This window comes from Microtus oregoni, unplaced genomic scaffold (assembly GCF_018167655.1).
Source record: "Microtus oregoni isolate MIOR12 unplaced genomic scaffold, Mior012 000027F_ref0000203, whole genome shotgun sequence".
Lineage (NCBI taxonomy): Eukaryota > Metazoa > Chordata > Mammalia > Rodentia > Cricetidae > Microtus > Microtus oregoni.
The window spans coordinates 8,851,090-8,877,389 of record NW_024543086.1 but is presented as its reverse complement, the minus strand read 5'-3'; positions in this window follow the sequence as shown (position 1 = coordinate 8,877,389).

Below are 26,300 nucleotides of genomic sequence, written 5' to 3'. Positions count from 1 at the left end.
GAAAATCACATTTCTCCAGCCTTATTATCAAATTGATGTGCTGTGGCACCCTGTCTTTTCTGAGTTCCCCGAATACCTGGCAGGCAGAGGGGAGGAACTGTGTGTTTAACTGCAGCTTTATGATTCTTTGGGGATTATACATTTGGATTTTACACATGTGTGTGCATGATAGAATTGTCAAATCTTACCAGAGAAGCTAACAAACTTTTCCTGAATATTGATACCCCTAGTTTGATTTCTAAGATTCACTCTCTGGAAGTAGAAGAGTCCCTCTTTGTAACTCAGAAGAAATAAGGGAAGCATATTATCATGAGAAGGAAGGTTGGTATAGAGGACTGTAATATAAACTGCCTTATCCACTTTGTTGATACAATCTCAATAAAGCTTGATTTTTTTTTTCTCTTCAAGCCATGGAAAACTAGAGATTTATTTGAGGTCCATTTACTTTTTCTTTTCTAAGGGTTTATAAATGACCTTTATAGTCATTTCTTCAGTTTATATATTTTCTGCAAAACTACTTTTGTTTGTTGTGTTTTGTCAGTTTGGGATGACAGGATTTGTCTATGTACCAAGGACAGTGAAAAAGACCTATGAAAACATAAAGGAATGCACAGAGGATACCCATGACATGAACTTCCCTGTGTGATACTATAATCACATACACACACATCCACCCACCCCCACACACACACAATCATCACCACCACCACTACCAACAACAACAACACCATCATCATATTCATCATGCTTGTCCACTGGATGGAAAGTTCATTAAGGATAAACCCTAGTGTTAACTGTAGAAACTGAGTCATTGAAGATTTTGTAGATTCATGAATGATAACAATCGACCCACGTGGTGGAGCTTTTGACATTGGTAGAGGCTAAGAATGAGGAGAGTGGGAGATTTGCAGAAAGGGTAGAAAGGGACCTTTCTCTTAAATTTCTCTGCATCTTAAAGGGCTATAAAATAGTCCATTAAAATATAGATGTGTGTATGCATATGCATACATCTATGAAAATATGTAATCTATAACTATGTACATGTCCTTACATCCTGTTCCCTTACTCTCCAAATTCCTGAGACTATTCTATGTCATCTAGCTGATCCTCCATGTCATGAAATTTTGAAACATTCTGAAAGTGCTACTGCCTTTTGCATCTGCAGTTCCTTCTCTTCTAGAGAAAATCTAGGTCGTTCTCTTACATGCTGATTATTCATTCTATGATGTCAAACTGTGAAGAATTAGCCACTATTATGTTTTGGATGTACTTCTTAAGTTTCCTTATTTGAGACAAGAATCCCCCTTTCTTACATCTTGCATTTCTCTATATCTGTCCTATTCTGTTGTAAACATTCCTTCCACATATCCTCACATCTTAGAACAATCTTATTTTATTGTGTCCTTACTCTCAGGACCTGTAAATGAAATAACTCAATTGTTAGGTGACTGAAAAATGGATGAGTAAACGCAGGTCAGTATGTTGATATGCTTGGTTGTCACTGTCTGGAGAATTGTAAGTTTATCTTTGGAAATACATCACAAAGAGCTTGAATGGGACACATAAACGGAAGCTTAGACCTTCCACTCACATCACAAGTGTGTGAATATTTGGTATGTTTCTTGATGGCCTACTTCCTGATCCTTGAAACTCTGCTTCTGCCCTGTCTAACTACTGCAATTATCCCATCATTATAATCCTTTGCTCATGTTGGCAACTTGTTGATAATGGCATGAGGGGTCTGTGTTCTATAACTGGCTTTTGTTCATAGGAGATTTAAATTTATGTATAACACGGTTAATACCTTTAATGTTCTCACTCTAAAACTGTGGTCAAACTTTGGCCATCACCCTTAAGTCAATCAAACAACAAAATCTCAGACTTCTTCAAGCCCCACCCCTGTCACCGTCTACTTGCCAATCCTCCCTGAACAACTTTCCTCCCCAGCTGCCTTGTATTATCCTATTCATTTTGTCTTCATTTTCAGCACACAACTAATTGATTTCTGCTCCCTTCTTTCTTCATTGCATGTATACTCACTAGAAAATCCTTAACTACTACTTACTGTTCTCAGAACATTATTCTATGAGCTTTCAGAATATTGTCTTGCCTTATTTTTAAAATAATCATTAGAAGCATGTACTATATTGGGTGAGCCCAGAGAATAAGAACACATTTAATCTCTAAAACACCCTTTTCATTCCAGGACCTTTGTCAACTTAAGGGACAATGGAAGTAGAAGACAGTAGAGAACTGGGATGAGAGATACCCAGAGAAACCCTGGTTCTCTGTAACACAGAACGGGAACTGTAGTATACTGGTGTGGTCTAGAAATGAATCTATTTTCTATATTACTTACAGACAGAATCTGCAAAGACAATGTAAGCTAAGGCTACTATGTCTTACCACTCTCTTTTCTGCAGTAATCATAGATATTAAAGCCATGTTATGACAGACAACTACTCTTGGTCCAGTCCAGACCCCTGGACCATAATACCAATGAGAAAGAGGGTACTGCTCTCACTCTTGGCCAGGTTTCCTGTCCAGCCCACTGCCAATCCACACGGTCCTGACAACACTGGATGCTAGACGTTGCTAGGAAGTTCAGGCTCCAAGTACGCTTGCCTATTGTTACATTTCATAAGTGTTTATCTCATAACGTACCTCTGAGTGTTTTCTTAATTTTTTTGAAAACTTACCCCTTTTGACATGGCATAGCTATGTTATGGACATTATATGCTATTGTTTCAGATGATAAAAATACATACAGAGAGATTATATAACATACTTTGGGTCACACAGTCCGCAGGTTGTCCAGTCAGGATTTTAATTTAGGGAAACTGATGTTCAATACCTCACTGATCACTATCCCACATGGCCTCCTGTACGTGTTTTTCCTAGCCTTGCAGCTGACAATCCAGCAGTCTCCATCTCACTTATTCTGACTTCCCAAACTTTTCTTAACCCTACTGAGGACCTCTTCCTTTACAAAGTACAGATCACTGCCCCTAGGTTTGTGTTTCATCTGCATTTACGACACCTATATCTGATCATTTTATAATCTTTTATTCAATTCATCTTTTCACTGTGTCCTTAAATATTAGTACCCTTGCTGAGCTTCTAGCCAGACCTGTACTTGGTACGGGACGCTACTGAGTAACCTCTGGGAATGGGCTAGTCATAGGTCAGGAGTGCTATTCCAGAGTCTTTGGGTTAAGCATCGCTATGTAACCTTTCTCTTGAATTCACTGGCTAATGCCTGAAGTCTATCAACTGCTGTGAAAAGGTGGCTGCAATCAGTGTCTTCTCCCCAGTGAAAACCCTAAGAGCTGTTGGCTCCTCTTGTCAGAATTTTTTTTCCCAAATATGTGAAGTTCTTTTGGTCTGTGTCCTTTCAATAAGCAATATATTTTGACTGCTGACTCAAAAGACTTTTAAGATTAGATATAGGTTGACTTCATTTCATTAGTTATCACCATGATCATGTCACTTAGAGTTTTAGTTGCCTCTCTCTCTCTCTCTTTCTCTCTCGCCACACATTATTTGTGCTTATTGTGTTAGTATTGGGTCCAAGTTTATTATTTATCTGTATATTTTATGGTTTGGTAATGAACTTTATAATAATAACTAAGATTTTTGAAATCAGTGCACCTGTTTCTGGTACCTAAATTTCTGTATCTGCCATATCTCGAATATTAAATAAAAACCAAATGACTGAATGACCTCTAAACCTGGTTTTAGATGTTTTAGAGATAAGTTAGAGTACAATTTAGAATCAGGCTTATTTAGACAATTAATTAAACTTAACACTTTAATAGGGCTACATTTTTAAATAATATCTTATAAAAGGACACATTACAATGTAAAACTACATTTTGTTTGTTTGTATCAATTTTAAACATAAAAACCAACAGTGATTCTAGCACATGATTTACTCTCAGAATAGGCTGCTGAACCCTTAGGGCAAGTTAGCTATTACTAAAAGCTGAATCTTTATTTGACAAGTATAAAAAAACTGGCAAATCCATAGGGAAAAGCTTTTCAGGGCATTAGACATACTGCATGAACTATTAATGTTGTTGTGTTGCATAGCTTGTGCCAGGAGTATTGACAGATGGACCATGGACAAAAGTGTAAACAAAGAACCTCATCTTCATTATCTCTTCATTTTCTTCTTTATCATTTTCCACCTCTTAGGCCATCTTGTTGATCCTTAATTTCGTAGTTCCTATTGCTATCTAACTCACATGGGTCTTACCTGGGTTTCTGTTAGCTTGCTCTAAATATTGCCTCTTCACCGTGTCTCTAGAAGACACTGAACAAACATAAAAAAAATAGGTAGTAGTTTTATACTTTTTTTCAATCTTAAATAATAGGTATTTATTTTTTCATATTAGTTTTTCTACCCTTGGTAAGCGGTTTCTAATATTTTTTCAACTCTAGAGTCAAAAAATTATATCTACTAGACAGGATTATTGGGTGAGTGAGTGGTCCCCACAGCCACTGAGAGCGCACGATAAGCGCTCCAGTGTGAGCTACTGCTGGGTCTGGTATGTGATTGTGTACCACTGGTCATTTATGATATGACCTCAGGACTTACTCTTCAAATCACTTTCCTAGCGTTTAGTAAAATAACAAACTTTACAGGCCCAGCATGGTCATTTGAATAAGGATTAAGTATGGAATGATATTTCTTCACTTTTCTAGAAGGTTATCTGTCATACAACTCAGGTCTTGCAATTAATCAGACAAGTCAATTAAGTGACAGTCTTTCTTTTCTATTTTTGAAGTCATGGAGGAAGAAAAAGAATGAAGTAGAATAGTTTTTAAATAAGAATGATTAAGTCAGCTTAGGAAAAATCATGAATCACATGGAAAAATATAGAGAACTGAGCACCAGATAATTCCAATCTGTGGAAGTTGACTCAATCAGAAATAAGCAGGGCAGGAGAGGTAGAAAAACCCGAAAGTAAGGAGAGGAACACGTGGTGCCTTGGAAGGGAAATGGGTGCATGAAAAGAAAGTTGAGATGAGTTATCTGTCCCGCCATGATGGCTCATCATGCTAGCCCATCAAAATGTGGGCATGTCCTTCACATTTTAGAAAAAGAACCATTAGCACAATAAGTGACAATTAGCTTGCATCCATACACTATGGTGAAGCTGATACCCTCCATTCAAGTGCCAAGTACAGTCTCTCTAATCAAAGTCACATAAGGCATGCTTTTCCACATGCTTAAATTGGTCTTTCTGTCCACCTGCGTTTCCACTTGATCATAATTTCTGACATTTTTCTCAATAAGAAAACATGAAATTGTTCCATTCTAGCCCATTCCGTTTTGTAGGGAAAGCAACTTTTAGGCTTGTCCTTATTCCTGACATTCACAGCAAGTAAAAGTTCTACACCACAATTGTCAGTTTGGATAAACACTCAAGAGCAGCCGATCTTCCAGGGCTGCTTAAAAATGAAACCCTTGTCAGCCTGTGGGGAAACATTTCATTTTAAAGCTTGGAGAAATTGATAAACACCTTCAAAGCTACACAAACTTGAGGTCTGATCTAAGTTTCAGGTTGTTAGGTGGGAAGTGATTCCTACAATGATGCTCCTGACACACTTCTTCCCTTAGCTCTCACTGGGCCCAGGCTTTGAGAGGGCAATTAGAGGAGCCTTTCCTACTGTGTGGACAAGCCTTTCTAATATGGACGGCAGATAATCACACACCAGTCAGCCATTTCTAGGAACCTCATCCATAGAAACATGAGAAGTTAAATCTGTAAGAAAGGGGTATTGTTTTCATATTCTAAGTCTGCAGTCTATTTTTCCAAATGATTTTTAAGCTTTCTACAGGCATATCGAAAGAGAAAAAAAAATAAATGTTGTGAGCTAATTGAGTTTATTATGTGTAGACTATCCACAGGGTGAGATGCTAAAGGATCCTTCAGACTCATTGGTAGAATATTCCCCTAATGTGTGGTAGACCCTGGATTCAGTTGTCAGCACCATTAAAAATAAAAACCAATAAACAAAAACCTGTCTCTTGACTTAGTGTCTTCCTACTAATACATCTTAAAGTTTTTCCTCCATGAGTTACTATTCTTCTGTGATTAGAGTCCATTAAAACTTGTACTCGCTTATTAAATGTCCTGCCTGTTAACATGATTATATCTGTTTATGAGAAGATAGCTATAATTTCTATAAAGATTTCTCCTTTTCTCAAAATTTCAGTTACTTTAGTTATCAAGAATTGGGGCATATTTTAAAATGTCAAAATTTTCTTTTGCACAGTTGTAATGCTTTTTAAAACTCATTTCTTGGAATATAAAAAAGTGATAACCCATTAAACCAATGCGTCATGTTTAAAATTCACAGGAAACAGAAGGTAGGAGTTTTTCTTTGAATTCCTTCTCCAATCCTTAACAGCTGCAGCATCTATGCAAGTTACTTAACATCTCTGGGTCTTCACAGTTGTTTAAATAAGAAGGGAATTAATAATTATTTCAGTGTCAACATGTTTTAGGCAGATTGCATCGATAAATTCCTGTGTTAGTTTTCTTTTCCCTATGACCAGAAATCTGATAAAATAAAAATTAATGGAAGAAGGTTTTATTATTATTATTTTTGTCATGTTCTCTGTAATACACATCTGTCATGTTGGCAAAGGCATGGCTGTGGGAATGGGAGGTGGCTGGTTTCATTGAATCTGCAGTCAGGGAGCAGAGACAGAAAATTCCAGGATCTTTGTGTTTTCTGCATTTTACTTTTTATGTAGTCTCGACTCCCAGCCTCCTGTGGAGTGGGTCTTCTCTCTACCATTAAATGTCTCTGAGATACTCTCATAGATAATGTTTGTCTTCTGAATGGCTCTAAGTCCAGCTAACTTGATGATGAATATTAAACCCTATAGCTGCAATCAAGCTTGTGAAAGAACACAGCATGCACTAAACACTGTGGGGATGTACTAAAATTAAGGGACTTCAGTTAATTGAATACAAACAATACCACACTATAGATGTCTGCAACCTACTTACTATACCTGTCTGTGTGGAGTGTCAAGAGCAAAGGAAAAGTCATGTAGCATTTCTCGTTCGGTTTATAGCTGTGATAGTGAGACATGATATTTTTCCATCAAACTCTGCCAGCCTCATGACTCTGCATGTGTCTCTCTGATTGACAGCACAGACGATTGAGCTGAAAGGGGTTCTGAAAAGTGTTTAAAATAAAAGGAAGATCAAGAAACATGTCAACTATTGATTTCTTTAAAATAATAACTCAAAGACTCATTAAAAGTTAATAATTCTAAATCATCTAGACCACTTAAGGAGTACTGAGGATTTGCACTTTAAATAATGGATTACTATAATAAATGCAAACCATTAAAGTAGTACAAAATTGTCTAAATAGCCATTTGTTTATTAAATAGGATGAAATTTCAACATTATACAGGAATATAGCTATATATTTATATACACATGTTTGCACAAACACATGTGCATAGATTGACATTTAGATTTCTATTTTTAGGATCCACTTAAGATAAACTAAGTGAATCATAAGTATTCATACTATTGGTAAATTATGAGAATATCTTGAGAACTTTTCTTATGAATACCAGCCTGCCATTCATATAAGTAACTACTCACTCTTGTGTATGTGTGTGTCTAGGTCAAAACCAACTGTTAGGTGTCAATCCTCAGTTTGATTAATGGTCTCTTAGTTTTTGCATAATACAGGTTAGATGGCCTGGGAGCTCCTGGGCACTCCCCTTTTCTGGCTCCCATCGTCCTAAAACGTTCTTTGGGCTTATAGATTTTTCCACTATTTTTACCTGTTTATGTGATTTCTGGAGATCCAAATTTAAGACACCAATCTTGCAGGGCAAGTGCTTTAACCTACTGATTGTCTCTTCAGCCAACTCCTTAGCCTTAATTATATGGGTAATTCTCTAATTCAGTACTCCCCAAATTGGGCCTATACCCATTCACCCGAAGGACTTGCTAAATTAGAGATAATCTGGCTCCACAGCTGCAGTTTCTGGTTTAAAAGATCTAGAGGCCACATATTTTCAAAGCTTCCCAGTGATGCCAGAACTATTACTTGAGGATCAAATTATTTGTTAAAATGTCATTTGATGAACTGTTTTCATTGGCTGGAAAAAGTGACATCAAGTCTCTGACTCTTCTTCTAGAAGGGCAATAGACTTCATATCTTGAGCACCACTTACATAGTGGGCTTCTTTTGTATTTTTTCATCTTGATAGTTGATGATATTTTATTTGAAATTGGATGTTTCAATTCTAAATCATCCTAAATTATTTTAAGGCATATTCATATGATTCTCTATGAAGAAAAAGACAGTTGGGAGAAAGACAGTTGGGCGAAGAGAAAGACCTAACAGTTATGAACACAGAAACACATACATTTGCTTTCATTGGGAATTATGTCAATGCTTCCTAATTACTAGAATAGTTTAGATATAATGAGATAATAAAGTCATACTCCCACATGTATGGATAATAATACTAAGACCCCTCCATAATCCTATAGGTGCTACCAAACCAAAAATATGTGATGCTTTTCCTATATATATGTATATATTCTGAAGTTTAATATTTAATTTGGATACATTAAGAGATTAACCACCAACTCATATTTTCGGTTTTGAGTCTTGCCTTTAATGGCTGAGCCATCTCTCTGGTCCACTACCTTAGTTGCCATCATAAAACTTTCATCCAATAACTTATGGAAACAGATGCAGAGATCCACAGATAAGCATTGTGCTGAACTCCTGGAGTCCAGTTATAGAGAGGGAGGAGGAATATTATGAACAAAGGGGCCAAGCCCATGATGGGGATACTCACAGAAACAGCTGACACAAGCTCTCTGACGCCCGACTGACAGCTGGGGAGTCAACATAAGATAGACTAGGCCCTCTGAGTGTGGGTAACCTTTATGTGGCTTGGGCAACTTGTGGGACCACTAGTGGTGGAACCAGTATTTATCCCTAGTGCATGGTCTGGCTTTTTGAAGCCCATTCCTGATGAAGGGATACCTTGCTCAGCCTAGATACAGGGGGAAGATCCTTGGTTCTGCCTCAAGTGATGTGACAGACTTTATTGACTCCCCATAGGAGGCCCCACCCTCTCTGAGGAATGAATGGGAAGTGGGGTGAGGAAAAGGTGTGGGGAGAGAGAAGGCTGGAGGAAGAGGGAATTGTGACTGATGTGAAAACTAAGCTTGTTTTAAAAATTAAAAAAGAGATTAACAACCAAAGCATAATAAAATAGAATAAGTGTAAAAATATATCATAGTGAGAGGCGCAGCGGCGGCGGCGCCAGACGCACAGAGGCACAGCAGCGGCGGCTCCAGACGCAGCACAGTGGCGGCAGCACGGCTGCGGTGCCAGACTTAGCGGAGCAGCAGCCAGACCCAAGCGGCTGGGACAGGCGTGCAATAAGGAGAGCAGATCGCCCTACTACAATTGAATCAAAGAGGTAGGCCGTTGGTTGGCCAGGTCACTGGCACAAGGGGAGCCTGGTCCTGTCCTGAAGATCCTTCGGAGGGGTGAGAGGGTTCTTGGCCTGCAGCAGGAACCACGAAAGAGAGTGAGGGCATTTTGTAAGCAGAGCCCTTGGCCAGCAGGGAAACCTGATCCGGTTTCTAAAGGATCCATTGGATAGGATCAATAGGAGGAGATGGGCAGGCGCCAAGGCAAGAACTCACCCAATAATCCGAAAAACAACATGAAAATATCAGAACCCAATGATCTTACAACAGAAGTATTTGAACAACCTAACACAGAAGAAGTGGGAAAAATCGACTTTATGAAGATAATAGAGTCCCTAAAACAACATGTAAAAAATGCCCTTATAGAAATGGATGAGAAGTATAACAAAAAGTTTGAAGAAATGAGTAAATACGTACATGATACCCTGGGAAACCAAGAAAAAACCATCAAACAGGTAATGGAAACAGTTCAAGAAGTGAAAACTGAAATGAAGGCAAAGAAGAAAATACAAACTGAGGACCAGCTGGATATGGAAAATCTAGGCCAACGAGCAGAGTCTACAGAAACAAGCATAATCAATAGAATACAAGAGCTAGAAGAAAGACTCTCAGATGCTGAGGACACCATAGAGAAAATAAACGAACAGATCAAAGAAAACAGCAAAGCCAACAAATTCTCAACACAAAACATTCAGGAACTATGGGACACAATAAAAAAACCAAACCTAAGAATAATAGGAATAGAAGAAGGAGAAGAGTCACAGCTCAAAGGCTCAGAAAATATTTTCAACAAAATTATGGAAGAAAACTTTCCCAACTTAAAGAAAGATATTCATTTAAATATTCAAGAAGCATACAGAACACCAAACAGACTGGATCAAAGAAAAACATCTCCTCGCCATATAATAATCAAAACACAAAATATACAGGTTAAAGAAAGAATATTAAGAGCTGCAAAAGAAAAAGGGCAAGTAACTTATAAAGGTAAACCGATCAGACTTACACCTGACTTCTCGATGGAAACTATGAAAGCCAGAAGGTCCTGGATAGAGGTTCTGCAGAAGCTAAGAGACCATGGATGCAAACCCAAACTACTATACCCAGCCAAGCTATCGTTCACTATCAACGGAGAAAACAAGACATTCCAGGATAAGAACAAATTTAAACAATACGTAGCCACAAATCCAGCCCTACAGAAAGTAATAGAAGGAAAATCGCAACCCAAGGAATCCAACACTGCCAACACTGCCTACAATAACCCAGGCATCTAATGACCCTTCACGAGCACATCTCAAAGAAAGGAGACACACAATCTCTACTACCAAAAGCAATAAGAATAACCGGAGTAAACAACCACTGGTCATTAATATCACTTAATATTAATGGGCTCAATTCACCTATAAAAAGGCACAGGCTAAAAGATTGGATACGAAAACAGGATCCAACATTCTGCTGTTTGCAAGAAACACATCTCAACCACAAAGACAGGCACCTACTCAGAGTAAAGGGTTGGGAAAAGGTGTTTCAAGCAAATGGTCCTAAGAAAAAAGCAGGTGTGGCCATACTAATTTCTAACAAAACTGACTTCAAACTAAAATCAATCAGAAGAGACCGAGACGGTCACTTTATACTCATAACAGGAACAATTCATCAGGAGGACGTCTCAATCCTGAATATATACGCCCCCAATATAAAAGCACCTACTTATGTAAAAGAAATATTACTAGAACTCAAGGCAGACATCAAACCACACACACTAGTAGTAGGAGACTTCAACACACCTCTCTCTCCAAGGGACAGGTCAATCAGACAGAAACCTAATAGAGAGTTAAGAGAATTATTGGAGGTAATGAAGCAAATGGACTTAACAGACATCTATAGAACATTCCACCCAAATAGGAAAGAATATACCTTCTTCTCTGCAGCTCATGGAACCTTCTCAAAAATTGACCACATACTTGGTAACAAAGGAAACCTCCACAGATACAAAAAAATATCAGTGTCCACCTGTGTCTTATCAGATCATCACGGATTAAAGTTAGAAGGCAACAACCACGCTGCCCCCAAAAAACCGACAAACTCATGGAAACTGAACAGTCAACTACTGAACCACACCTGGGTCAAGGAAGAAATCAAGAAAGAAATTAAAGTCTTCCTTGAATTTAATGAAAATAAAGGGACAACATACTCAAACCTATGGGACACAATGAAAGCAGTGCTAAGAGGAAAGTTCATAGCCCTAAGTGCCCACTTAAAGAAAACGGAGAATGCATACATTGGGGACTTAAAAACACACCTGAAAGCTCTAGAAAAAAAAGAAGCAGACGCGCCCAGGAGAAGTAGAAGACTGGAAATAATAAAACTGAGGGCTGAAATCAACAAAATAGAAACACAGAAAACAGTCCAAAGAATCAATGAAACAAAAAGCTGGTTCTTGGAGAAAATCAACAAGATCGACAAACCCCTATCCAAACTAATTAAACGACAGAGAGAGAACACGCAAATAAATAAGATCAGAAAAGAAAAGGGGGACATAACCACAGACACAGAGGAAATTCAGAGAATCATTAGATCTTACTACAAAAGCCTGTATGCCACAAAACTGGAAAATACAAAAGAAATGGACATTTTTTTAAATAAGTATCATATACCAAAGCTAAACCAAGACCAGGTGAATGATCTAAATAGACCGGTTTCTCGCGAAGAATTAGAAATGGTTATCAAAAATCTCCCTTCGAAAAAAAGCCCAGGACCAGATGGTTTCAATGCAGAATTCTACCAGAACTTCCAAGAAGAATTAATACCTATACTCCTTAAGGTATTTCACAATATAGAATCAGAAGAGTCATTGCCAAATTCCTTTTATGAAGCTACAGTTACCCTGATACCAAAACCACAAAAAGACCCAACCAAGAAACAGAATTACAGACCGATCTCACTCATGAACATCGACGCAAAAATCTTCAATAAAATACTGGCAAACCGAATCCAAGAACACATAAGAAAAATTATCCATTATGATCAAGTAGGCTTCATCCCAGAGATGCAGGGCTGGTTCAACATACGCAAATCTATCAATGTAATCCACCATATAAATAAACTGAAAGAAAAAAACCATATGATCATTTCACTAGATGCGGAAAAAGCATTCGACAAAATTCAACACCCCTTTATGATAAAGGTCTTGGAGAGAATAGGGATACAAGGGTCCTACCTAAATATAATAAAAGCTATTTACAGCAACCCAACAGCTAACATTAAATTAAACGGAGAAAAACTCAAAGCCATCCCACTAAAATCAGGAACACGACAAGGATGTCCACTCTCTCCATACCTCTTCAATATAGTGCTTGAAATTCTAGCAATAGCAATAAGACAACATAAGGAGATCAAGGGGATTCGTATTGGAAAGGAAGAAGTTAAGCTTTCGTTATTTGCAGATGATATGATAGTGTACATAAGCGACCCCAAAAATTCTACCAAAGAACTCCTACAGCTGATAAACAGCTTTAGTAACGTGGCAGGATACAAGATCAACTCCAAAAAATCAGTTGCCTTCCTATACACCAAGGATAAGGAAGCAGAGAGGGAAATCAGAGAAGCATCACCTTTCACGATAGCCACAAATAGCATAAAATACCTTGGGGTAACCCTGACCAAGGAAGTGAAAGATCTACTTGACAAGAACTATAAGTCTTTGAAGAAAGAAATTGAAGAAGACACCAGAAAATGGAAAGACCTCCCTTGCTCTTGGATTGGGAGGACCAACATAGTAAAAATGGCAATTCTACCAAAGGCAATCTATAGATTCAATGCAATCCCCATCAAAATCCCATCAAAATTCTTCACAGATCTGGAGAAGACAATAATCAACTTTATATGGAAAAACAAAAAAACCCAGGATAGCCAAAACAATCTTATACAATAAAGGTTTGTCTGGAGGCATTACCATCCCTGACTTCAAACTCTATTACAGAGCTACAGTATTGAAAACAGCTTGGTATTGGCATAAAAACAGAGAAGTCGACCAATGGATTCGAATAGAAGACCCTGACATTAACCCACAAACCTATGAACACCTGATCTTCGATAAAGGAGCTAAAAGTATACAATGGAAAAAAGAGAGCATCTTCAACAAATTGTGCTGGCAAAACTGGATGTCAATCTGTAGAAGAATGAAAATAGATCCATATCTATCACCATGCACAAAACTCAAATCCAAATGGATTAAAGACCTCAATATCAGTCCGAACACACTGAACCTGATAGAAGAGAAAGTGAGAAGTACTCTACAGCACATGGGCACAGGAGACCACTTCCTATGTATAACCCCAGCAGCACAGACACTAAGGGCATCATTGAATAAATGGGACTTCCTGAGGCTGAGAAGCTTCTGTAAAGCAAAGGACACTGTCACTAAGACAAAAAGACAACCCACTGACTGGGAGAAGATCTTCACCAACCCTGCAACTGACAAAGGTTTGATCTCCAAAATATATAAAGAACTCAAGAAACTAGACCGTAAAAGGCTAATCAACCCAATTATAAAATGGGGCACTGATCTGAACAGAGAATTCTCAACAGAAGAACTTCAAATGGCCAAAAGACACTTAAGGTCATGCTCAATTTCCTTAGCGATCAGGGAAATGCAAATCAAGACAACTTTAAGATACCACCTTACACCTGTCAGAATGGCTAAAATAAAAAACACCAATGATAGCCTTTGCTGGAGAGGTTGTGGAGAAAGGGGTACACTCACCCATTGCTGGTGGGAATGCAAACTTGTGCAACCACTCTGGAAAGCAGTGTTTCGGTTTCTCAGGAAATTCGGGATCAACCTACCCCTGGATCCAGCAATACCACTCTTGGGAATATACCCAAGAGAGGCCCTATCATACAACAAAAGTATATGCTCAACTATGTTCATGGCAGCATTGTTTGTAATAGCCAGAACCTGGAAACAACCTAGATGCCCTTCAACGGAAGAATGGATGAAGAAAGTATGGAATATATACATATTAGAGTATTACTCAGCAGTAAAAAACAAGGACTTCTTGAATTTTGCATACAAATGGATGGAAATAGAAAACACTATCCTGAGTGAGGTAAGCCAGACCCAAAAAGAGGAACATGGGATGTACTCACTCATATTTGGTTTCTAGCCATAAATAAAGGACATTGAGCCTATAATTCATGTTCCTAGAGAAGCTAAATAAGCTGAATCCAAAGACAAACACATAGGCATCCTCAGGAATATTAACCTTCATCAGGCGATGAAAGGAGACAGAGACAGAGACCCACACGGGAGCACCGGACAGAAATCTCAAGGTCCAAATCAGGAGCAGAAGGAGACGGAGCACGAGCAAGGAACTCAGGACCACGAGGGGTGCACCCACACACTAAGACAATGGGGATGTTCTATTGGGATCTCACCAAGGCCAGCTGGCCTAGGTTTGAAAAAGCATGGGATAAATCCGGACTAGCTGAACATAGCGGACAATGAGGAATACTGAGAATTCAAGAACAATTGCAGTGGGTTTTTGATCCTACTGCACGTACTGGCTTTGTGGAAGCCTAGGCAGTTTGAATGCTCACCTTACGAGACCTGGATAGAGGTGGGCAGTCCTTGGGCTTCCCACAGGTCAGGGAACCCTGATTGCTCTTCGAGCAGATGAGGGGGGGGGGACTTGATCGGGGGAGGGGGAGGGAAATGGGAAGCGGTTGTGGGGACGAGGCAGAAATCCTTAATAAATAAATAAATTAAAAAAAATATATATCATAGTAAAATTAACAGTGTAGATGTTTTAATTCTAGAATGTTCCATTTAATGTTTTCAGACCACAACTGACTGCTGGTAACTGAATCCTTGACAAAGCAAAACTGAGAACAAATGACTTTAGAGGTGAGTTGTTTGGGTAGTGAATTCCACAGCTGGTTCACTAGTTGTTAGTTGCTAGTGGCTCCTCTTCTGTCGCTATGATAAAATACTTGACAAAACACAAGTTAGAGAAAAAAGGTTTTTCTGTTATTTTAAACTTCCAGAGGCTAGAGTCTGTCATAGATGGTGGAGGATGAGCATGGCAGCATGTAGGGACAAAATAGTCGCAGGAGCAGGAAGCTGGCTGATCACATTTTCATGCTCCCTCGGTAAAAAGAAAGAGAATAGGAAACTGGGCCAAACTCTAAAACCTCAAGGCTGCCACCAGTGACACATTTCCTCCAGCAAGTCACCACCTTCTAAAAGTGGCATACCTTCCCAAAGAGCACCACCAACTGGAGAAAAGGAGATCAAATATATGCACCTGTCGCCGATATTTCTGATTCAAACCATGGTAGCTTGCCTTAGCTTACCAAAATAAAAACATAGAAATTTCCTTCTTGGCCAACCCTAACAATATTGACACTTATTGTAGTGAATACAGCAAATGTGTCCTCCACGTTTCTAACTGATATGTATATGCATCATCCATCCATCCATCCATCCATCCATCCGCCAATCCATCTATATCGATCTATCTATCTAGCATATTTATCTAGCATATCTATCTATCTATCTATCTATCTATCTATCTACCTATCTATTTATCTGACTTGGCATATGCCAGTTATTAAAGCCACCTGCCAGCCTCCATGCTGTGAAGAAAAGTCAGAAACACACCTCCCATGCATCTCAAGATACCTGAAGAATATGCGCCATGTGTTTGTCATCGTTTCAGAGAAGCATGTCTGAAGAGGCCTTTAATGAGCTTCCTAGAGAAAATCTGAAGGAATCGCAATGCAACTAATCATTTCCTACCTTCCCACCGAACCTCTTATTAATTAACATGTTAATGCTGTGTTTGATTTCTTAAATTTCGTTTGAGAGACAGTAAAACAGCTATTTTCAAATTAAATTAAATTGAGTTGTGAGAAGATTTTCAACCAATATAGGGCTTTTTGTACTTTAATTCCAGTACCCATTAAGGTAAAAAAAAATCAATGAGTTTGAAATGAAAGTGTTGATATTGTGGTAGGCTAAATCTACTTTTGAATAACTTATCCCCTCTATGACAATGTTTTACCATGTATGTGACATTAGAAAATGCAAATTTCAATGCTTAAAGACAGAGAAAATTTTCCTCAGTTACCATAAATGCAGTTTGAGTACCTGTTTGGGGAATTAACATAGTCATAAACTGTAAAAATTAAGGAATTTTTCCTAGTAAAGTAGACAGCCTTCCTGTTAAAAGGCTGCAATAATCCCTGCATTTTCAATGGTGTATTGCTCTTAGTTCATTGTGCATATTTCAGGTATAATTAATTTTACTTTTTCTTCCTTTAAGGATTTTCTATTTAACATAAAAGAGATTTGTTTAGCTTCTTCTTTCATGGTCTCATTGCAAAATGGTCTCTGTAACAGTGCTTACCATCAGAAGCTGCGAAAGATGAACCAAAGGAGAATGACCAGATAGATGGTTACCATTTACTCTTCTTCGATAAAGTGTTATTTACCGGTGTGGTGAGTGGAGCTTGTTCCTGCCTCAACTTCATATGCCATGTTTTGTTGACTCCAAAGGGAGGCCTTGTCTCTTCTGAATGGAGACAGAGGAAGAGTGGATGGAGGAGTGGACATAAAAGGGAGGTGAGTGGAAGAAACAGAAGGGTAGGATGGAGGGCAAACTGTGGTAGGTTTGTAAAATGAATAAATTACAGACTTTTTTGTACTGATTTGATTTTCTGAGTCTGTTTTTTTCTGGATTATTTTATGAGAAACATTCAGGTTATTGTTTCTTGTCTCTCATTACATATACGCTGGGTGAATACATAGTAATTGTGTGGGTTGACACCAAGACTCCAAAGATTTAGGGATTAGCCACAGGCCTACCAAAGATTTTTTTTAGATTTTATTTTGCTCTTGGATGATGTACCTGTCCCTACACTGCTGAAACCAGCCCGCAGAGTCAGTATGTGGGCTTTGCTAATCAGTAGTTTCTGGATCAGCTGGAGCAGAATAGGGTCTGAGACCGCTGTCTAACAGGCTCTCAGCAGATCCTGGCATTACTTTGATTTCAGAGTCACCAATAAGCCAAATATGTGACAAGTTGTCTTTAATAATTAGAAGTCTCATAGAGTTTCCTAAAAACCAGAATTTTTTATTCATGAAATGTCCCTCTGACAGAACCAAACTTCTGTTCTAAAAACTGAACAGGTCCCTTCCTACACTCCTAATACACTAGCGAGCCTAAGAGGAAAGATATCTTTGACAATTTTTATTGCTTTCCTTTCTAATTATAATTGTGAGTTTTAAGGTACTTATAATTATTCTCCTAATTTATTGTTTGAACTAAGCATTTGGGAGCATATTTTATAACACTGTGATGCTTTTTTATATGTTATTTAGACATCTTTTCAAATATGCCGGTCTTTAAAAATCTCATAAAAATGAAGACCTACAGATGGACTCCTGAGAAGAAGGAACAATAAACTTGATTTCTTCTTCAAACCAATTCTGTGACAATCTGGAAAAAGTGAGTGGAGTATTAGACACCACCTTTTCTCCCCACCTAGTTATTGTGTCCTTATAGAATATCTGAACATCTTATGACTGAGTTCCTTGCCCATTCTATTTTTTTTTCAATGAAGTTTTATTATATAAATAATTTTTACTCAGAGAGAAATCTATTCAGAACTCTTTGTTTCCCAGAATGTTCATATATTCTGGTGTCTTCATTGCCATTTAAAACTGGTCCACATAACTTAGAATACTCCATAATCTTGAGATGAGCTTGCTGAATGGCAACTTGCTAGGTTCCTCCTGCAAAACTTCTAACTCAGTGTGTTTTAGGAAAAAGAATTTTTGTTTCAGTTTCACAGAGGATACTGAGTATGATAGGAGTCTTCACTGCAAGAACTGTTAAAGAAGAAACAGTCTTGGGCTTTTATGACTAATCAAGATAGTTTAATGACACTATGTTAACAAAGAGAAATATTAAAACTTTATATATGGGGTCCTGGACATTCACAACAACCAACACACTTACAAAGGTATCAGCTTTCCAAAGTCTCAGTTAAGGAAGAAAATCCTTCCAGCAATAGCTGGGAGATCACTTACCTAGGTAAGCCTTCTTAAAGCCTCATGTCAAGCCAAATCCCTTCACACTTAATAGCACACTGTAATTAACTTTCATGGCAAGACTTATTACAATTATTTATGAAGATTTTTTTCTTACTAATGAATTCCCCAATCACTATATTTTGTACCATTTTGGCTTTCTTGCTGCTAAGGGTCTGACAAAAGAAATGGTGGGGTGTTCTCATATTTACATAAACATGACGGACTTTGAAGACCTTAAATCAAAAATGAGGTTCACCTGCTGCTTGTCTGTAAATTAGTTATGACATTCTTGCTTGCTGCACTCAAGTAGGCCCAGAAATCATTTTCCGTGCGCATAGCCTCTGCCAGTTGTCACAGATGGTGTATGAGATAAAATCTAATTGCCATTCCTACAATGAACTCCATTCACTTTGGCCTTCGCTTTGTTCACTCGATATTCTGTAAGATTTTGCTTCTACCTTTGTTCGTGCTGTTTCATTTATCTGAAATAGCTACTCTCCTCCAAACACACTCCATTTGTTGAAAACCTATTAATTCCTTAAGTCTTATCCGGAGCACCATCTTTTCTGTGAAGCCTTTTGAAATCCCCTTAATTAGATAAAATCTCTGATGACTCTAACCTTACTCCACCTCACAACATCGTAATTCGCATGCTTGCTTTTAACTTCTTGCTAAAGTGCACCTCCTGAAAGACAGGGAAACTTACCCAACTTCATACCATAACATCAGCTACTAACAGAATATATATTGATTTCCTATTATGGGCCAACTTCTAAGCTAAGTAGGGAGTGTAAAGATAATTAAAGTGTCGTATCTTTTTTGCCAGGGTGGGGGGCATTCTCTTCTGGGTATAAACAACCATTTAAACAAGTGATTAAAGATACAATTCAGGGATAATGTAGTAGATGTTACATGGGAATACAGTGAAGGGATGAAGAGAGAAATGACCATCTCTGAATGGTGTGGTATAACCAGAAAAGATGCCATAGTGATTTGTTACACGTAGGTAAGATGAACAGAAGATTTTCGAGGAGGATAATCAGTTCCTTTTGTTTAAACCCCTCATTTGAATTGATCCTAACCCCAATGACCAAAATGAATCTGAGAAAGCATAATCTCTTTGCTTTTTTTTTCTCTTCTTGGCAGGTGTCTGCTCCAAGAAGTATGCATGGATTCTATGACAATTCTTCCCTCAGTTGCCTTTTAGGAAAATTAACATGATTTGACTTAAGTCCATACATTTATTGTGCTTGTATGACCCATAAAATGTGGATCTACGTTGGTTGCCTTGCATCTGTGATTGTTCTTGTAGTTGTGATGTTATTTACAGTAGGAAGTATAATTATAACAGTGCCCAAAAAGCAGGTATCTGGACTCTACTTACATAAATTATTTTCTATAATTATATGTAATTGCATAGACTAAGAAAATAGCTCAAGAACTTAAACTAAACTGTTGATATAAAAAAAATAGGAACTGCTAAATACATAGATGGTCAGTTAAGAGAAATGTCACTAAGGACTCCAGTGCAACTATTCCTACAGACAAACAAACAAATGAAAACCACCATTCAAGTACTTGATGATAGCACAAGCCTAAAAACTCAGTTTGACAGTCTCAGAATAAACACTCTGATAGTGATCAGAGAACTGCACATGCCAGCCAATCAAAGGATCCTGCAAAGTTTCTAAAGAGCAACAGGCCATTTTCATTTACTGGAAACATTTGCTATATTAATCATCGATGTTGATTCCCATGAAAGCACAAGGTGGCTATACTACCTTTTTGGCTTAAAGAACCTTATACTTCAAGGCCCTCTAGACTTTATCCAAGGATTTTGCTAAACCAGTAATAAAAGCAAGTTGGGCTTTTGTTTCACTCCTAGAGCTCTGGGGTGTGTTTCAGAAAGCTTGGATTTGACTCTAGGAGTTTGATTTTGAGCCTGCAGCCTGCAGACCATACTTCCACCAGTGTGAATTGTGCCTGGATTTATGAGGGTAGAGCTGAAAGAAAGGTGACTCTACAGTCGTCGACCCACAACCGCTGTGAGAAAACTAAGTGTGAATTGATGTATTAAGGTGACAGCTTTTTTATACCTTTAACACGTGGCCTGCCCCAAACTCCTTTTCTATGCTGACCTTGATTGCCCCCTTTTTTAACCAAGGAGGGAAGGTAAGTGTTTTTCCTTCCTCTGGGTGTGAAGTAGAGGAACATTGGTCTTCCACTGATTTTCTTTACTTAGATGAGAAAGCATGGACTCTACCGCTCCTTCTCCCCAAATATGTCTTAAGCTTTCTCACATTTCCTCTGAAGTACGCACAACGACATCTTCTCATGCCACTTCTGCAAAACAACCAGGATGAAGGGGCAGCTGTCCTCTTGTTACAAGTCAGGAGACAGGATGAACAGATGGGACACATGCCAAGGTCAAACCACAAGGTGAGGACGTCCAGAACTTCTTTGTTGGTGCTAACCTTCTTTGGGAGTTAAATTCTCCAAGCAAGTGCTATGTCTATCCATGCCACAGTTCATTATACAAGTGGAATGATGTCCTTACTGTGACTCACTCATTTTCCTTCCCATTTGCATGTGGGTGGGATCTACAATCATCTTCTCCCTAGGCTTCTAACTTCTATGGTCTTCTTTCAGTGTCATTTTTCTCTCTTCACTTAAGATTTTTATATTGTCTATCTATCTTTGATCGAAGTACCTTTTCCATATTCTCCAGGGATTCTTCCCAGCAGTCTCTCCCTCTTACTACCTGAGATTTTCAACTTTCTCTTCTTTTGAGCTTCTTCACTATTGGTCTGCAATGGCCATGCTCATGCCATTTTTTATTTTTATTATTTTGGTTTTCAATCATATTTTCTTTTCTGTTCCATATTATTCTAGATTTCATCAGAGTAGTCCTCAGGCACTACTGCTAGAAATTGTCCTGTCTAGTATTCCTCATGTCATTCTTTTATCCATGAAGGAGATGTAAATGCTGCCATACTCTTTATTGACTTTATTCATCGTATAAGTGCTTAGCCGGGGCTTTGTAAAATATTTTGCTTCCTCACAGTGTAGTATATGTGCATCTTCATTAAAATGAATGATCAAATTTCGATATAGTTGCATCAAAGATCAAACTTCACTGTAAAGTGAATTTACAACGTGAGACAGGATAATATACTCCCTTGGAATCACAAGCACATCAACACCAATAACATTTCTCAGAAACATCCTTAAGAAAAAGGGGCTAATTCCCAGCCATTTCCCATCTATGGATTTTCACCTTTAAAGAAAGCTCCTAAAACTTGCTAAATCTAATTTTGAAAGGCAAACTCCTCTCTCTCCGATTCACAATCCATCTCAAGAACAGATAAACTCTGTGGATGATTCACTTGTCACTCTCAGATAACCTGTATAAAACCTGGAAAATAGATTGATGATTTTTATAGTGTGGGTCATATCCTTTTATGTTGCAATGAATTTAGTGCTGTTTTTCCTCCGCCCCTCTTCGATGAAGGATCTGAGAGCAAAGGAGTTTACAATGCAGAAGGCACGTCAGTAGGAGAACTGGCAATGCAATGCATCAAAGCAACACAAGATGTCACCTTTACATAGGCATCTCCAGAGTCAGGCAAGGCTCCATGCGGCAGAACGGAACACACACAAGAGGAAGCACCAGAGAGATTTACAAAGAGTGCTGAGGAACCAACGGGAGCAAAGAATTTTGTTTGCTTACCAGTATTTGCTGCTATATCTTAGACAATTTCCTCCCTGAAACTGAAATCATTTTCCTGTGCCAATGTAAATTTACATGAGGCTTTGTCCTCACAATATATTGCAAGTCTTTACCAGTATTTCCACCCTTCCAACAAGATTTTGGGTGATACAGAGCCCCATAATTAACTATGCTCTCATCTGCAATATTCATCTACTATCCTTGCTCGTTTCTGTTTCCTTAGCTGATTTCTTGTGTTTAACTTGAGTCTTGACCTAGTAAGAATCTGGATTTTATGTTCCTCCTGTCCTTGGTTCTTATCCCAACCAGTATTTCACACTGCCAAGCTGGGCCACTTGAGTTCATTTGATTCTGGAGTTCAACTATTCTCTAAGATCAGCTTTAGCATGGAGTATGAGTTTCTTCTCACTGCTATAACAACCAGGGTAGCTTAAAGCATCATCTTTATTTTGTGCAAGGGAGAAGGTAATGCTGACACTCACAGGGCTAAGTCGAAGATGCAGGGAGGGGGTTGGATTCCTTTCTAGCAACCTTGGGAAGAACTAATTGCCAGTTCCTGTTATTAAAAGTCATCCACATTCTTTATTGCAGGGCTTCTTCTCTGTTGTTGTAGCTATCAGGAACAAGTTCTCTTGTGGTACCATCTCCCTGGCTTTCTAATACACATCTGCTACTATATCAATGGCTTTTAGGGTTACACTGGCTTTAGTGATGCAATCCAAATAGTCTCCTTATCTTGAGGTCAGCTGACTAAAACATCAGTTTCTTCTGCAATCTTAATTATCTTTTGACTCTTAACCTAACATGTTTAATAGGTTCCTGGGACCAGCATATGCATACTGGTGAGAAGGGCACTATATAAGGCACTATATATGCCTATCATATATAGTGTCCAAATGTATTCCAACTATATAACAAACAAAATCCTATTATAGGAAAGAAGCTAATGAGTTTTGAAAGAAAACTGTGATCTGTGTGACACTAATAACCTGGGTCCTTCGTGATTGTGATTCTCACCCTTCTGATGGAAGGTAAACCTCCTTTGCATTAACTCTTAAACATGTATCTCTAGGTTATGCTTAGTCCTCCAGCTATCCTTTTGCTGCTCAATGAGACATCACATTATAATGCTATCCTTAGTGTTACCATTGAATTAAATGTATATACATCAATTCTTAGATACACTCTCACATCAGAAATTTAAAACAAGATAAGGCTATCCATGTGGCATTGACTACCAAAGCTTGCAAACTGTAAATGCTTTCCAATTCTAGGCTGAAATCTAAGCCAATTTACCAGAGTTTCAATATATTCATCTATATATATGAATGTGTGTGAGTTTTCTTTTAAATTCCACTAGTTATTTCCTCTATTAACTAAAGTGATTCATATGATATTAAACAGTGATTTTTTTTCAATGCGTTAAGACATTTATCTTATTCTCAGAGTATGTATTACCAATAGGTGTGAAACACTCTAGAAGAAATCATTTTCAAGTTTTAGATAGCACAATTGTAATACCTACAAATGTGATTACATAGTGTTGACTAGAATAGGGACCCTTCTCTACCATTTATTAACAGTTTTCAGTTTAAGCAAGTAGTAAATGAGCCAACCACTGGGAACCTCACTTTTTTGATCTTTAAAGCTACAATTGTGGAAATATTATCAACTCCTTGCAGAAGTTATGTGGAGTAATTACTGACTTGTAGATGTACAAGTCCTTGATGACAGAGATAATTTTACTCCTCAACAACAGACATCACTTTCCTAGTCAATGGCTTACAAGAAGTAGATGAGCCAGATTGACCATTCTAAAATGAACATCATTATACCACTGAATTAAAACAAAAGTTATGCCACCTTTTTTGTATAGGGGTAAGAAAAAAATGTATATGAAAATACAGAAAGTAATGTAATGCATAAACCAGCTTTATTTTCTTCTATCTTGTAGAGGATTTGAGGTCCATTCTGAATGGGTGTAGACTTGAGTATCTTCAGAGGAAATCAGTCAAACAGAGACAATATTCCATCTGGGCAATGGTTTGGTTTGGAGAACAGCAGTAGTGTTTTGCTAATCTGGGATTATTGTGCAAAAACAAAGGCAGCCAAAAAAGAATTTTCTGTACAGTCAGTTTTCAAAGGCACACATTAATATTTCTTGAGGGTAATATCTAAGGTTTAGAGTAGATTAATAACAGGTGTGCATTCAGTAGAAGCTACCAACTTCCAAACTCAGTTTTATCACTTCATAGACCTTGTAAAGTCAGTGGATTGGTTTCAAACTTAATAGCGTAGAACCCTCTTTCTTAGGAACTTAGGGGGAGAATGGAGTTGTTGGATTATATCATCACATTGCTTCCCTCTGGTTAAAAGTAACTGGAATTGAATATCTACTAACCATTTTAAATGGCACAGATACCCTTAATGGTTCCCACCATACCTTCTCAGCGTTATCATAGGAACTATGGGTACCCATGCCTACATGTGACTTTGCATCCTTTTGTCATAATTTGCTGAAGTTTGGTCACTGAATATCTGAATTGGCATGAGAACTGGAACTCCCAGATGCAGCATGGATGCGTGTGAATGCTTTGTATCTCATGTTGCTTGGGGTTAAAACAAGTTTAGAAACACTTCTGCCCTTCCTTTTGACACCCTCCACCATCTTTTGGACTGAGAGTGGGGCGACATCTTCAGCTGCAGAGCTGCCATTAGCAAAGAATGTCCTACTGGCAGTGATGGAGAGCACAAGGAATAACGGGACAGTCTCAGAATGTGCCACCAGATTATTTATTTTATTTAAACCCAATGATATGAAACACTGCTGCTCTGCCAAAGTTTCCTATCTTTCAAGGTGCTTCAAGTCTCTGAGGACAAAACCAAGCAGATGGAACCTTTCCGGCTGCAAACACGGGAGAGCGAACCAGGAAGGATGCTTTCTGTCCTTGACATGCAGAATCTGTCACTTTTAATTCTCTAACTTGTTTGCTTTTTACTACTCAAGATCTGGGACTTGTTTGTAGCAGCATTGATTAAGTTGTCATTGATTTTTAAAATAAGAAATAAAACTTTCAAATTTCCCACATGAATTAGAATAAGTCAGATATTAACATCAGGATAAAGCCTTCGACCTCACGATATCTGAAAAGGCTCAAAAAGAGCATATAAAATCCAGATGTCAATACATACACTCAGGTATTAATTTTATAATTTAATTAAAATACACATATTGACATGCTTGGAGCACAATGACTGAATAGTTCATTTACTTTTATAAATGTGCACACGCATTCAAAACTTAAGTTCTACCCATCAGCAGAATTCAGTGGCGTTTTTAAAAATTATTTTATTTAATGTATATGAATGCTTTACTTGCATGCATATCTAAGCACCACATGTGTGGAAGGTACTCACTGAGACCTGAACAGTGTGTTAATGCCCTGGGACTGCAGTTATAGAAGGTTGGAGCCACCATGAGTGCTTGAATTTGGACCTAGACCCTCTAATAGAGCACCAAGTGCTCTTAACCACTGAGCAGTCTCTCCTGCTCCTCGGTGTTATTTTGAACAGTTTAGAAACATTGATCCGGAATTCTTTAAAGTAAGTACAGAACTATGCAGAATAATTTTAATAAAATCCCTTAGAACTGAGTGCCTGAGTCTTGGCACAAACTCAACTGTAGAAGTCCTTGGGAGGAAGGGACTACCCTGTGAGTGTATGATGGGAATCATTTACCTGATTTTTATTCCAGTGGCTCCCCTCTTCTTCTACACTAAATTTATATCTGTCCTCCTTTTATCTAGGACACACAGACCAGAAGATGGACATTTTTTTTATTAGAGGTAGTCTGTAATGGGTGAGCAACCCAGTACCTTTGCCTTATTTGATAATGCTTCCAGGGTTTTTCCTGGCATCCCAGATCTTGGTAACACGTGAGGGGTTTTACCTTTCTGCAAATAAATATGCCAAG